Genomic DNA, 16,144 nt, shown 5'->3' with positions numbered 1-16,144 from the left:
TCGGCCTCCCAAAGAGCTGGGATTACAGGAGTGAGCCACTGCACCCGGCCCTATGTTTTTAATTTTTTGAGGAAACATCGTATTGTTTTCTACAGAGGCTATGCCATTCTACATTCCCACCAGCAGAGCACAAGGGCTCCAATTTCTCCACATTCTCGACAAAACTTATTTTCTGTTTTTAATAATAGCCATCCTAATGAATATGAAGTGCTATCTCATGGTGGCTTTGATTTGCAGTTCCCTAATGACTAGAGATTCTGAACATCTTTTCATGTACTTATTGGCCATCTGTATACTTACTTTGGAGAAATGTCTATTGGAGTCCTTTTTTTTTTTTTTTTTTGAGACAAGGTTTTACTCTGTCACCCAAGCTGGAGTGCAGTCGTGTGATCACAGCTCACTGCAGCCTACAACTCCTGGGTTCAAGTGATCCTCCTGCCTCAATCTCTGTTGCCCCTGCTGGTCTCCAACTCCTGGGCTCAAGCGATCCTCTTGCCTTGGCTTCCCAAAGTGCTGGGATTGCAGGTGTGAGGCACTGAGGCTGATCCTTTTCCCACTTTTTAATTGTTTTTGTTGTTCTAGTTACTGTTGATCTGTAGGATTTCTTTATATATGCTAGACCTTAACCCCTTATCAGATACACAATTTGTAGATATTTTCTTTCATTACATGGATTACCTTTTGTTGATTATTGTCCTGTTTTTGCACAAAAGTTTTCAATTTTGAAGTAGCCCAATTTATTTATTTTTTATTTTGTTGCCTTTGCCTCTGGTGTCATACCTGACAGTTTCTTAATAAGTTAAACATACACTTAGCACAGGAGCCATCGTTTCACTCTTAAGTTTTTGTTTTTGTTTTTGATTTTTTTGAGACAGAGTTTCACTCCTATTGCCCAGGTTGGAGTGCAATGGTGCAATCTTAGCTCACTGCAACCTCTGCCTCCTGGGTTCAAGCAATTCTCCTGCCTCAGCCTCCCGAGTAGCTGGGATTACAGGCGCCCACCACCATGCCCGGCTAATTTTTGTATTTTTAGTAGAGACGGGGTTTCACCATGTTGGCCAGGCTGGTCTCAAACTCCTGACCTTAAGTGATCCACCTTCCTCAGCTTCCCAAAGTTCTGGAACTACAGGCATGAGCCACCATGCCTGGCCAACTCCTACGTATTTACATGAGATAAATGAAAGCATACATTATAAAAAGACTTACATACAAATGTTCATAGAATTTTTATTTTTAATAGCCAAAAAACTAGAAAAAAACCCAAATGTCTATAAATAAGTAAATGGGTAAGCGAACTGTGGTGTAGCTATACAATGAAATACTACTCAGTAATAAAAAGGAATGAATATGTTGCAACATGAATAAATCTCAAAATAGTTATGCCGTGTGAAGAAGTCAGGCAAAATACAGTATATATCGCATGATTCCATTTATATAAATTTCAATGAAATCTACTCCAATGTATAATGACCAAAAGCAGATCAGTGATTCCCTTGAATTGGCCTAAGGAGGTGGTATGAAGGGGGTGGTACACAAGAGGGAGGAAGATGTAGGAAAGGGTGGAGTGGAGGGATTACAAGGGGCATGAGGAAACTTTTTGCAGTGGCGGATCTTCTCATTATTTTGACTGTGGTTGTGGTTTCTTGGGTGCACACAGATGCCCCAGATCATCAAATTGTATACTTTTATGCCAATTAATAAAACTGTTAAAAATCATATACATAGATCAGCCTTTCAGAGATCCCTCCCCATTCCTCCTCTTCAAACTCCAATTCCATTATTTACTATGGATAACATTTTAAATTTCATCCTATTGCAACTTGTTTATTTATTTTTTATTATTGTTATTTTTTGAGATGCAGTCTCACTCTGTCACCCAGGTTGGAGTGCAGTGGCACGATCTCAGCTCACTGCAACCTCCGCCTTCCAGGTTCAAGTAATTCTCCTGCCTCAGCCTCCCAGGTAGCTGGGATTACAGGCAGGCACCACCATGCCAGGCTAATTTTTGTTTTTTTTTTCCAGTAGAGATGGGGTTTCACCATGTTGGCCAGGTTGGTCTTGAACTCCCGACTTCAAGTGATCAGCCCACCTCGGCCTCCCAAAGTGCTGGATTACAGGCATGAACCACTGCACCTGGCCACAACTCATTTATTTATTCATTCCACAACTATTTACTGAATTCTGGCAAACAATGCACCAGGCTAATGTACTATGTGGAAAACAATAACCCCAAGAAATGTAAAGTAGAGAAGGAAAAATGATCAGGTACACATTAGCATAGTACTAGGTGCTAAAATTGTTAGAAGAGTGGCAAGTGCTAAGACTTCAGAAATGGGAATCATTGCTGCTGCAATGACCTTGCTTGTTTGGCTGAAAAGATTCCAGAGAACAAGGAGAAGAGAAAGCATCCCAAGCAGAGTGAATAATTAGAAAAGGCTTGGAAGTGGGAAAGCGAATATGGCTAACTGCTGGTGGTTCAATTTGGTGTATGTGAAATGAGGGACATGGCTATCGAACAGCATTTTCCAAGCCAATTTCTGCAGTACACTAGAGCCACAAGACATTAATGTACATTCCATCAAGGAGGGTTATTGACAGAGGTGATCAAATGAGTTGGTAAACACAAATATCGGTTCCACAAAAGGAGGATTCTGTGATCAAATAAATGGGTAAACATGGACAAGTTTCTTTAATTCAGGTCTTCTCAAAACTTTAATACCTTGTGAATATCCCAGAGTGGGTATAGTATACACCACTTTTTCAATCTTTTTTTGACCATGAGATTATCTTTTTTCTTGAGCACCTATTAAATCTTATGGAAACAGCACTTTTAAAACAGTTTGGGAAACCCTGAGCTAGGGGAAAAGTAAAACGCTGGATTTCAGGCTAAGAAGGCATTAATTCATTTCAGGCTAAGAGTTTGATTGACTGTTTTCCTCATAAAGCATTATAGCACAAAAATATGAAAAAGAGAAAGAAGGAATCAGCCAAAGGTCAAACTGTGAGAATGCTAGAGAGGCTGATCTACAATGCAGGTAGTGTTCTCATTCCTGGGTACCTCTTAAAAATGTTAAAGGTCAGGCAGATGTGGTGGCTCACGCCTGTAATCCCAGCAGCACTTTGGGAGGTCGAGGCATGCAGATCACGAGGTCAGGAGTTCGAGACCACCCTGGCCAACACAGTGAAAGCCCATCTCTACTAAAAATACAAAAATTAGCCCAGTGTGGTGGCACGCACCTGTAGTCCCAGCTACTCTGGAGGCTGAGGCAGGAGAATCGCTTGAACCAGGGAGGCAGAGGTTGCAATGAGCCGAGACTGTGCCATTGCACTCCAGTCTGGGTGATAGAGTGAGACTCTGTCTCAAAAAAAATAAATAAATAATAAAATAAAATAAAATAAAAAATAAATAAATAAAAATAAATAAAAATGTTAAAGGTCAATACTTCAGGTTTAACATGAAAGCTTTGCCTATACCCTGTTGTACAGAGACACAGTGCTATTTGAGATCCCAAGATGTTGGCTAACTTTTTTCTAATAACTTCCTGCCTTATGCTTCCTCATCTGTTCAACCCCACTGGCTGATAAGATGACCATTTCAACAGGTGCTGCTGTCTAGAGAAGAGCAGTAGCCAGAGATGGAGAATCTGAGATTCAAGAAACTGTGCTGTCCCAACTACCCATGTGATTTGGGCAATACCAACTAATATATACATAACACTTTATACTTTCACATATTTTATCTCATGTGGCCCTTACAACCATGTAAGGTACAGAGGGTAGGTATTATCATCCCCATTTTATAAATAAAGATGATGAAATGAAGCTAAATCAGTTACACATCACACAGCCAGAATTAGGACCCTGGTCTTCTCATAATTTGGTGGTTTCCCATGACAGGTGGTTTCCCTGCCTTTCACTGACCACAGTCTATAGCAGTGGGAAGCAAATGTTGTTGCTTTGGAAACTCAAGCCTGCATTTTAAAAAGTGACCATACATTTTTATATACAGGAATGCAACATTTTCAATAGATTTAACTATATTTTCTTATCTTCCATTTAGGGGAGTCAGAAAAGAAAGTTTAAAGATGAAATAAGTAAGATGCCCCGCAGTATTTATTATTCTGGGCCTCTGAACCTAGTGTTAAACTTCAAAATGGATTTAACTTTTCTTTTTTGGCTTAACTGTAAAAAGTGGTTTGTCTCATGCTGCCTCTTAATATTGCATCCTTAAAAGAGAGGTTATATTTATTCTGAGCGCTCATAAGCTCATCTAACTTGTATATACTTTTTTTTTTTTTTTTTTGGCCAGTTTAAAAAAATTGAGCCATCATTTTAAAATTAGGAGTTACATAAAGATGTAGATTTTGGGGTTTCTGACTTCTTGTGAAAACTCAGAACACTTGTCAACACTAGATCTGTGTCACCACAGGCAGTAATCAGCCAGGGAAGAGGGGTAGCTGCCCCTGGAGGCAAGGATACTTTCCTGTTGCCACCAATCCCTATTGGCTACCGGACATGAAGGCAGCAAAGTCATTCCCATTTGTCATTGTTCTTGTGTCTTATTGTAGGAAAGTAGGTCTCTGTATCCATTTTCTCTCTTTCAAAGTGAAAGGCCAACAGAGAAGGATATAATTTTCCTGGCCAACATCACTCATTTTCTGTATTTCATCTCATCTAAAGCACCACTGATTATAAGATGCTACCTTTTTTATACACCATTTGACTTGCAATTGTAATGTTCATTCTAATTTCAGAGATGTTCAAATGCCAAAAAAAAAAAAAAAAAAAAAGTACGTCTCTGAATCAACGAAAGGAGGAGGTATATTACCTGTCTGGCTTCAAGAGGCATTTGAGTCTGTGGCCTTACTTTAAATGTGTGTGTTTCAATGTATGTGGCATCATACAGTAACATCCTCAACATAAAAACATACTTCTCAGGCTGGGCACGGGGGCTTACGCCTGTAATCCCAGCACTTTGAGAGGCTGAGGCGGGCAGATCACCTGAGGTCGGGAGTTCGAGACCAGCCTGACCAACATGGAGAAACCCTGTCTCCACTAATAATGCAAAAAATTAGCCAGGTGTGGTGGCACACACCTGTAATCCCAGCTACTCGGAGGCTGAGGCACGAGAATCTCTTGAACCCAGGAGGCAGAGGTTGCAGTGAGCTGAGACTGCACCACTGCATTCCACTCTGGGCAACAAGAGCGAAACTGTCTCAAACAGACAAACAAACAAAAAACATGCTTCTGAGTTCACTTACTTTGAGTTACATGCTTATCATCAGTCACTTTTCTTTTCTTTGTAGCTATAGCTGGGGCTTAAAATTTCATCACACATCAGCCCAGGTCCCACAAACCACCCTCTTCCTGCCAGGTGTGGGTTCAGCTTTCTAGGCCTCTGAATCACAACTGCCAGGGAGACCTACTCAGTCAACTGATACTGTTTCTTCTACCAGACCTGCCCAGTAGAATGTTAAAGCACATAATCAGCCCCAGATCAAGGTGTTAGGAAGAAGAGGTCTGAAGTGGAGTCTCAGTCTTCCATTTCCAAGTGGTGATATTCAAAATAATAACTGAAATAGCAGGAGGGCCAACCAATCTATACAGGTGCCAACGAGGCTGGAGCTGGGTTTTGAAGGTCCCCTGCTATTCTGGGTGTGAACCTTTGGATGCTGACTTGTGGAGAGACGTAGGGGAGCCTGAGGAAGGGGCAGGGGCCCTCAGGGCAGTGGCTTTTAGGAAATAAAAAACCTTATCAATCAGGCATGGTGGCTCATGCTTGTAATACCAGTACTGTGGGAGGCTGAGGCAGGTGTACGGCTTGAGCCGAGGAGTTCAAGGCCAGGCTGGGCAACATATCAAAACCCTGTCTCCACTAAAATTACAAAAATCAGCTGGGTGTGGTGGCGCTTGGCTCCTCCAGCTACTCGGGAGGCTGAGTGGGGAGGATTGCTTGAGCCCAGGAGGCAGAGGCTGCAGTGAGCTGAGATCACACCACCGTACTCCAGCCTGGGTGACAGAGCAAGACCCTGTTTCAGGAAAAAAAAAAAAAAAAAGCCATTATGACTAGTTTCTTAACTAGCGTATGCTAGTGTACGCTAGTTAAGAAGCAACCTTACCCACATGCAAGCTAAGGCACTGGAAAAACACCCTAAAAAGATAAAAAATACTGAAACCAAATAACAGAAAAATAGAAAATCTGAATAGATCTATAACAAGTAAAAATTTTAAAATAGTAATTAAAAATATTTATACCAAGTTAAGCCCGGGCTCAGATGGCATCAGTGATGAATTCTACTAAACTTTACTAAACTTTTAAAGAAGAAACAACATGAGTATTTCATAAACTCTATCAGAAAATAGAGAAGGAAACTCTTTCCAACTTGTTCTATGAGGTATTACCCTGATATCAAAGCCAGACAAAGACATCACAAGAAAATAACAAATGAATATCCCTCGTGAACATGGACACAAAACTCCTCAACAAAATATTGGCAAACCAAATCTAGCAACAAATGCAAAGGATAATACATTATGATCAAGGTGGGGGTTATCCTAGGAATGGAAGGTTGGTTTAACATCTGAAATCATTAATATAATACACTATGTAATAGAATATGGTCACAAACCATCTGATCATCTTGATAGACGCAGAAAACACATTTGGCAAAATCCATATCCAATCATGATTAAAAAAACTTCCCCAACCTGATAGAAGGCTAATAAAAGCCTGATTTTACAAATCAAAATGGCTTAAAGACTTAAATGTAAGAGCTGAAACTATGAAATTACCAAAAGAAAACACTGAGGAAACTCTCTGGGACAGTGGTCTGGGCAAAGACTTCTTAAGAAAGATCTCAAAAGCACAGGCAACCAAAACAAAAATGGACAAATGGGATCACATCAAATAAAAAAGCTGCTGTATAGCAAAGGAAGCAATCAAAGTGAAGAGACAACCCACAGAATGGGAGAAAATATTTGCAAACTACCCATCTGACAAGGGATTAATAACCAGAATATATAAGGAGCTCAAACAAAACCCAACAGGAAAAAAAATCTAATAATCTGATTAAAAAGTGAGCAAAAGATCTGAATAGACACTTCTCAAAAGACATGCAAATGACCAACAAGTATATAAAAAATACTTAACATCACTGATCAGCACAGAAAGGCAAATCAAACTACAATGAGGTCACCTCACCCCACCTTAGATGGCTTTTATTAAAAAGGTAGTAATGGATGCTGGTGAGGATGTGGAGAAAGGGGGACACTCATATACTGTTGGTGGGAATGCAAGTTATTGCAATTACTATGGAGAATAGTATGGAAGTTCCTCAAAAAGCTAAAAACAGAAGAAGTACCATATGATCCAGCAATCCCACTGCTCCATATAGATCCTTTCCGCACTCCCATGTATACTGCAGCACTATTCACAACAGTCGAGATTTGGAATCAGCCTAAATGTTCATCAACACATGAATAGATAAAAAAATGTGGTAGACATACACACAAAACAGAATGAAATCCTGTCCTTTACAACAACATGGATGAAACTGAAGGATATTATACTAAGCGAAATAAACCAGGCAGAAAGACAAATTTTGCGTGTTCTCATTCATTGATGAGAGCAAAAAATTAAAACAACTGAACGCATGAAGACAGAGAGTAGAATGATGATTACCGGAGGCTGGGAAGGGTATTGGGGTGGGAGGCAAAAGTGGGGATAGTTAATGGGTACAAAACATAGTTAGACAGAATGAATAAGATCTAGTACTTGATATCACAACAGGGTGACTACAGTCAACACTAAGTTATTGTATATTTCAAAATAACTAAAAGAGTAGAATTGGAATCATTCTAACACAAAGAAATGATAAGTGTTTGAGAAGACAGATACCCAATTACTCTGATGTGATTATTATACATTGGATGCCTGCATCAAAACATCACATGTATCTCATAAATATATACACCTACTACTATGTACTCACAAAAATTAAAAATTACAAAACAAAACCAAAAAAACCTGATTTACAAAAACCTAAAGCTAATATCATACTTAACAGAGCATGTTTGAATGTTTTCCCTTTAAGATTGGAAACAAGGCAAGAGCGATTGCTCTTACCACCTGTAGTTAAGGTTGTAATGGATATTACAGTCAGAGCAATAGGCAAGAACAATAAATTAAGGCATGCAGATTAGAAAGGGAAAAATAAAACATTATTATCGGATGACATGACCCTCTACGTAGAAAATCCTAAGGATTCCACAATAAATAAACAACCCCCCCAACCCCATTAGAACGACTAAAGTTTGGCAAGGCCATGAGATACAAAATAAATAAATAAAATTGTATTTTTATATGTCAGCAATAAATAATCATAAAATAAAATTAAGAAAACATTTTGATTCAAAATAGGATAAAAGAGAATAAAATATGTAGGAATAAATTTAACAAAAGAAATACAAGACTTGTACAATGAAAATCATACATTATCGAAAGAACTTAAAGATCTAAATACATGGAGAGACATTCCATGTTCATGGATTAGAAGCCTCAATACTAAGATAGAATACTCCTCAAATTGATGTATAAATGTAATGTAATATCCATCAAAATCTCAGCTGTCTGTTTTTTTGCAGAAATTAACAAGTTGATCCTTATTATGGATCAATTAAGATGGAACTACAAGACCAAGAATAAATAAAACAATCTTAAAAAAGAAGAATAAAGTTGGAGGACTCACACTTCCCATTTTAAAAATTTACTATAAAACTACAGTAAAAGTAATCAAAAGTGTTGTACTTATAAATTTTCAGTTATAAGGTAAACAAGTTCTAGAGATATACAGCATGGTAACTATAGAAAATAACTGAAATTTGTTAAGATCTTAGGTGTTCTCATCACACACACAAAAATGGTAATTATGTCAGGTGATGAATGTGTGAGCTAGCTTTATTGTGGGAATCATATTACAAAAGGTATACTTATATCAAAATACCATGATGTTTACCTCAAATGTATATAATTTTTAGTTTGTCAATCATATTTCAATAAAGCTGGGGAAAAGCCCTCCCCAAAACAACGTGGTGGTACTGGCATAAGAAACAACATATAGAGGCCGGGTGTGGTGGCTCATGCCTGTAATCCCAGCACTTTGGGAGGCCGAGGTGGGCAGATTACTTGAGGTCGGGAGTTCGAGACCAGACTGGCCAACATGGCAAAACCCCATCTCTACTAGAAATACAAAAAATTTACAGGTGGTGACGAGTACCTGTAATTTCAGCTACTTGAGAGGCTGAGGCAGGAGAATCGCTTGAACCTGGGAGGCGGAGGTTGCAGTGAGCCAAGATTGTACCACTATACTCCAGCCTGGGTGACAGAGCGAGACTCTGTCTCCAAAAAAAAAAAAAAAAAAAAAGAATTGACATATAGAAAAATGGGATAGTGGCGAGAGTCCAAAAATAAACTCGTATATATGTGAATTATTTTTTAACAAGGGTGCCAAGATAGTTCAATGGGAAGAGAACAGTCTTTTCAAGAAACAGTGCTGGAATAACTGGATAGACACATGCAAATGAATAAAGTTGGATCTCTACACCTCATACCAAATATAAAAATTAACTCCAAATGGAGTAAAGATTTAACAGTAAGAGGTAAAACTATAAAACTCATTGCAAACATAGGAGTAAATCTTCATGAACTTTTTTTTTTTTTTTTTGAGATGTACTCTCACTCTGTCGCTTAGGCTGGAGTGGAGGTGATCCACCCGACTTGGCCTCCCAAAATACTGGGATTACAGGTGTGAGTCACAGGACCTGGCCTGTTAGGCAAATACTTCTGAGATACGACACCAAAAGCACAAGTGATAAAAGAGAAAGAAAACCATAAATTAGATTTCATCAAATTCAAACCTTTACTGCTTCAAAAGATACTATTATTAAAGTTAAAAGACAAACCACAGAATGGGAGACAAGATTTGTAAATCATTAATCTGATAAAAGACTTTAACCACAATATATAAAGAACAATTAAAAATCAGTAACATGGGACTGGGCGCGGTGGCTCACGCCTGTAATCCCAGCACTTTGGGAGGCTGAGGTGGGCAAAGCATGACGTCAAGAGTTCAACACCAGCCTGGCCAACATGCTGAAACCCTGTCTCTACTAAAAATACAAAAAATTAGCTGGGCATAGTGGCGGGCACCTGTAATCCCAGCTACTCGGGAGGCTGGGGCAGGAGAATTGCTTGAACCTGGGAGGCGGAGGTTGCAGTGAGCTGAGATCATGCCTGTAATCCCACCACTGTGGGAGGCCAAAGCGGGTGGATCACGAGGTCAGGAGTTCCAGACCACCCTGGCCAACATGGTGAAACCCCATCTCTACTAAAAATACAAAAAAATTAGCCGGGCACGGTCATGGGCGCCTGTAATCCTAGCTACTTGGGAGGCTGAGGCAGGAGAATTGCTTGAAGCGGGAAGGCAGACATTGCAGTGGGCCGAGACCGGGCCACTCTGCACTCCAGCCTGAGGGACAGAGCAAGACTCGGTCTCAAAATAAATAAATAAATAAATCAGTAACAAGATGACAACCCAATTAAAAAAAAAGGAAAAATATTTGAAAGACATTTTACAAAAGAAGATCTATGGATAGTCAATAAGCACATGAAAAGATGCTTCGTATCATCAGTCATTAGGAAAATGCAAATGAAAGCTGTAATAAGATACCACTTAAAATCCAGCCAAATGAATAAGACAGATCATAAGGAGTGTTGGTGAGGATGTGGACAAATTGGAGCCCTCATACACTCTGGTGGAAATGTAAAGTGGGAATTCACCTTGGAAAGCAGTTGTACAACACCTCAAAAAGTTACACATACAGAGTTACCATATGACAGTAATTCCACTCATAGATATACACCCAGGAAAACTGAAAACACATGTTCATACAAAAACTTGTACCCATCTTCATAGCAGCATTATTCATAATAGCTAAATACTGTACTGTATTTACTGTAATACAATTACAATTAGTACAATTAAACACTATCATTAAATACTGGAAGAAATCCAAATGTCTGTTAACTGGTACTGTTAAATAATAAAATGTGGTCTTGCCATCGAGTGGATTATTACCTAGCAACAAAAAGGAATGAAGTAATGAGACATACTACAACATGGATGAACCTCAAAAACATTATGCTAAGTAAAAGAAACCAGATGCAAAGGATCACATATTGTGTAATTCCATTTACATGCCCAGAAAAGGTAAATTTATAGACAGAAAGTTTTTTAGTGAGTGGGGCTGGGGATAGGAAACCAGGACTTGCCTGCAAATGGGCACAAAGTATTTTTTTAGGAAGATGAAAATTTTCTGAAATTGGAATGTGGTGATGGTTGTACAACTCTATTATATTTTCTAAAACAATCATTGAGTTATATCCTTAAATGAACCTTATAATATATAAATTATACTTCATTAAAGCTGGTAAAAAATAGCTATGAAACCGCAATGCAGTTTCATGTGTAATTCTGGTTTTTATACATCTTATGACAAGACTTTTATAAAGATGGGGCAACCATGATTCCCCAAGACAATGTGGCAGAGGTCCCCAAAAATCTTAAGAAGTAAACTCAATGCTTTCGAAGACTACAAAGAAATGCATCAAAATTTATATTATTCAGCAATGATAAGGTAAATGTATTTGGGTAAGCAGCAAGGTTACTCATCTGTGTGCCAGTATTTACAGTATGAGGCCCCTTAGCTTCTGGTCTCTGTTCTTGTAGTCATCTTAAATTGCACTGTCAGTTTTATCGTCTTCAAATATTACTTTCATAAGGTGTGCCTTCTGTTCCAGACACAGGACCAAAACCCTTGATTTTGGGAATTCTAGCTTTTCATTTTTCTCATGCTGTTTTTATAAATTTTTAACCAAAGTTTCCAAATGAACCTTCTGCTGCAGTCAGAGCCAGCTCTTCCTCGGGCTGCACATACTTGCTAACAACTCACTCACTAGTAGGGATGCCACTTCCCTTCTTTCCTCTCTGAAATTCTGCCCATTGCTCAGGCCCAAATTGAGTCTTACCCATACTGTGAAGCCTTCTCTGAATAATTCATCTCACATTGAGCTGAGCTCCTGAAGTATCTGTGCTCTACAACAGTCATCTGGGCATTACGAACTGTTCAGAAGTTTTAGTTTAAATGTTCTGAGCCTCATTTGTCCCTGTTCTTGAGGGGCTGGATTTTATTACTTTATATTCCCCTATATAGATTAACAGAAGCAACTCAAGAAATAGTTATTCATGTTTATCTATGTTTCCTTGATAAATTCTCTTTTATATTTGTTTTAATTTAAAATGCCATTTTTGAAAATACGATGCTAGATTTCTTTTTTGAGAATTTATCCTTACATGCTGATTCTGCTTCAGGTATCTATAGTATGTTTTATTTAGCCATTAGCAGATCTGTCCCTGGATTCCCTAATCCACAGATATACACAAAATTTGGGTTCAAGCAATTCTATTTTTCTCTTATATCTTTTAATAGATGTATTATCTATTATGCCAGGTATGACAATATACAAAAAAAATTCATTTAAAAATTACAATATTACTAAATGTCCTTCTAAATCCACATTTAAGCAACAAAAACGAAGCACAGATTCTTAAAGTAGAAAATGATCTATAGTTAATCTTACTATCTTGCCTCCTTTACTTTTCAAAAATCCACTGATAATCTGGGCATGATGCTTTCAAACCTTACCCTAAAGAGAAAAATACTCTCGGAACACTTCTTCCTGCTATCTTTAAATTGTGCTTGTATTTTTCTCTGCTTTTCTTTTGACACTCAATCACTCCTTTAAAACTTGTAAAAACAACAACAACAACAACAAAAAACAAAAACAAAACCGTAAAAGTTTCTGTAACTCTCCAATCTCCAACTATGTCGTAAAATCCTTTGCCGGTTTACCCAGTCTGCTGGGGAGGCTCACCGTTTCTTTTTCGAGCGAATGACACAGTTGTCTTGGCAGCGTGACTTGCCTTTTTGGTTCCTGCTTTATCAGTTTGGTGATTCTTTGTACAGATTGATAACCATGAAAAAGTCTAAAGTAGGGCAGTTCCGGAGCAGCTTTTTCCCGTAAAGCAAGGGGGTACCTCACAAAACTCCAGGCAAAAGCATGAATGATAGGGCACTCACCAATAGCGAGTGGAGAAGAGTATTTTGTCGAAGTTTGCAAACCAATCCTTGGGAGCCAGAGGTGGGAATTTTAAAATGAGGTCTTTTCCTTGGAATTTGCTTAAAGGGGTATCGCTGCCTGTTGCTATTGAAGTTTGTCAAAGAATGTAAAATCACCAGCTTAGAGAATTTTTTCCCCCTTCAAGAGAGAAAAAACGTGCAAATTGATTCTCTGCAAATTGGGAGAACTTCTAAGAGTGGGGTCATAGGATACTCTCACATATAATCACTTGGTAACTTTTGTGTCAATTTGGGGAGGAGGTGAAAGTAATTTTAACATGATTCATTTTTCGTGATCAAATATCAGATACTAAATTAATGCATTGAAAAACGGTATCCCCCTTTTTTAAAAAAAGAAATGAAAACTAAGAGGCTAACATTATTTTGAAAAAACTGTTCTATTGTTCATCTTCTTTCTTTTTTGGGGGGTGTACCTCTTCATATATTAGCAGCAAGTCTTATTATTTGGGTTGACCACAAAAGTATCTTTGTTTTTACACAAAATGTGGATTTCCTCATTTTAAGACCAGCAAAAAATTTGAGTGCCACGAATTCTTAGGTATTATGAAACTATCTTAGAAATACATGACATATACTGTGCTCTATACCTGAGTAGCTCTTGAAGACCAAATTTAACAGATAACTGATAAATATTTTATTATAACTCATACCTTGTTTTGAAACCAATGTTTTTTATTTAATGTAACTCTGCTTTCTAGGTTATTCATCTCTAAGAGTAATTAAGTCAGCCACTGTAAAACTGCTTCATTATAAAGTTAAGTTTCCTTGACAAGGAGCCTCGCAAATTAACAGACAGGCTTTTCACGGAACAAAAATCATCAGCGATTGTAGTAGAGGAAAATACTTTAAAACCTTCATTTCAGAAGGAAATTTGTCATATTGAAACACTTTAAAAAGTGTCTCTTAAAAATGTTTCCGAACTATGCTTCCAAGCATTTTTAACAGCATAAAACTCTTTCTTTGATGCTATTTCGCTGACATAATTTTTGTCTTGAAGAAATACATAATGACAGCCTACTCAGTCATGCTAGGAACTGTCATTGTATTTAACTCTCTAAATTGTTCCTGTCCTTTGTAGCAATCTTTTCTCACAATAAACCTTGGGTGCTTGAAGGGCAGAGACTAGGTTACCTCCTCCTCATCTTTGTTATCTACCAGTGCGCAGTGACCCCTTAAATCTAGTGCTTAAGACTCACTACTTGCTAACATTGGTTTCGTTACATAAACTCACTGGCCTGTTTTTCAACCGTCAGACTGGTGCTGTTAGTCCCTGTGTCACGGGATTGCTGTCAAGGGTTCAACGAGATAATCTATAAACAGCTCTTAGAATGAACGCTCAACGTGGGATCATTGCTGTAATCCCTCAACGTGTGCTACTGAATGAGAGGCCGAGTGACTGAATGAATGTATGAATGAAGGAACAGGCCAGTAACTGGCGGCTCCCGAGGTTGGAGCCGGCTAAATTACCCCTTCAAAACGCTAAACAAAAAGCCACTCCGTGGACATCAAACCCCACGCCGGAGCCGGAAGCAAGAGTAGAGCCGCGGGCGGGGCCAGAATAGAGGAAGTCGCGCTCTCGGCCAATAGACATATCGCTTGGCAAACGAACATTTTCCCACACCTATCGTGAAAGCGCGAGAACACAGGGGGTTATCGCGAGGTTCCCTGCTCCTCTCCCGCTCCCTCTTCTCCAGCTCCCTGTAGCGCGGGTTCCGCTCCGCCCCCGGAGCCCCGCCCCCGACGCCCGGCGCTCCGCCCCGCCCCCGCCCGGCTCCCTGCTCCGCCCCGCCCGCCGTCACCCGCTTGCCTTCCAGCGCCGCTTGCGCTCCGGAGCGCTGGCTCTGCTGGCGCTAAGGTGAGTAGAGCTGTCCGCCTCGTCGGGTGGTTCAAGTGGCAGGGCTCTCTGACCTGGCCCCCGGCGGGGACGCCCCAGACTTGGTCCTGCCAAAGCGTCCGGGTCGCGGCGAGTGGGACAGCGGGGCCGTCCGGGCCTCAGGTGGCCACAGCTGCTGGGTCCTTCTCGCACTCTGCGGCCCGCGGCCCCTGGGACCTGAGAACCCTGATACCGGGTCCGTGAAATCCCTGCTGCTGGGCTCACTGCTTCCCAACTGTAACGATCTCAGTGGCTGGCCAACTCGGGCGAAACGGCGTGTGTTTTGCCTAAGACTCTGCCAGTGTTTATTACCACTGAGCTGAGAAAATAGCCTTTTACAAATGCTTTTAATATGTAGCTTATAGTTCTCTCATCTCCAGCTTTAGGAAATTGGAATGCGTATTCTACTAAATTGAGTACGGGCAAGTCAGTCTAAGGGACTCCTTTCTTTCAAAATATTCCTTAATATGTGTGGAATTTTGTTGAGAGGTTTTTGATTTTTTTGTTTTGTTTTTAATAAGATAGATTGGTGTTCACCTGTCAGGAAGCTCGTGTGTAGGTGCAGCTGTATACAGCTGACATTAAGTAATACTATTTGCCTTAACTACGTGTAAGAGGTAGTATAACTATACAAGAGGTAGTTTGCTTAACTAGGTTAAGATGTAGTAAAGTGAAATGGAGTAAGAAAATTACCTTGTTAAAGGCTGTGTATGACCCGTGATTGCATACTGCAAAACTATGAGCATTGTTGATGCTTTATTGTCATTATTGGCAGTTTTAGGATTTCATTTGTTTAGATTTTATCTCCCAAACAGCCTTTGTAGCAATTTTAACAGAGTTTAATGGTGTTTTTGAGGCAGCCAATCCCAGCTAGAATATTCAGAAGGAAAGCCGTCAGGTTACAGGGAATCTCTTACTGAATCTTGCCTCAGTGAGTGTGGTTTTGCATTGTAGGGCGGCGGTGCACAGGCTTTGCAGTCAGTTCACCTGCGATGGAACTATGGCATGTTACCC

At 39.6% G+C, this 16,144-nt stretch overlaps 2 protein-coding genes across 15 annotated transcripts in view; one reads left to right on the top strand and one right to left on the bottom strand.

Moving 5' to 3' along the window:
* TTC23 (tetratricopeptide repeat domain 23) overlaps window positions 1-14,818 on the bottom strand; it is a 115,044-nt gene extending 100,226 nt beyond the window's left edge. For 4 of the 9 annotated variants that reach the window (XR_002523230.2, XR_002523231.2, XM_021940888.2 and 1 more), the window contains exon 1: window positions 12,992-13,185. The gene's annotated coding sequence lies outside the window, so the exon portion shown is untranslated. The other 5 variants (XM_021940889.2, XM_021940890.2, XR_004184983.1 and 2 more) reach the window with 5 other exon arrangements.
* A 114-nt stretch (window positions 14,819-14,932) lies between these two features.
* LRRC28 (leucine rich repeat containing 28) overlaps window positions 14,933-16,144 on the top strand; it is a 125,172-nt gene continuing 123,960 nt past the window's right edge. For all 6 annotated transcript variants that reach the window (XR_001904641.3, XM_017960951.2, XM_017960949.2 and 3 more), the window contains exon 1: window positions 14,933-15,112. The gene's annotated coding sequence lies outside the window, so the exon portion shown is untranslated. The remainder of the gene's footprint in view (window positions 15,113-16,144) is intronic.

Source organism: Papio anubis, chromosome 7 (assembly GCF_008728515.1).
Source record: "Papio anubis isolate 15944 chromosome 7, Panubis1.0, whole genome shotgun sequence".
NCBI classification, from domain to species: Eukaryota; Metazoa; Chordata; class Mammalia; order Primates; family Cercopithecidae; genus Papio; species Papio anubis.
This window is presented reverse-complemented; position numbering and strand designations above follow the sequence as displayed.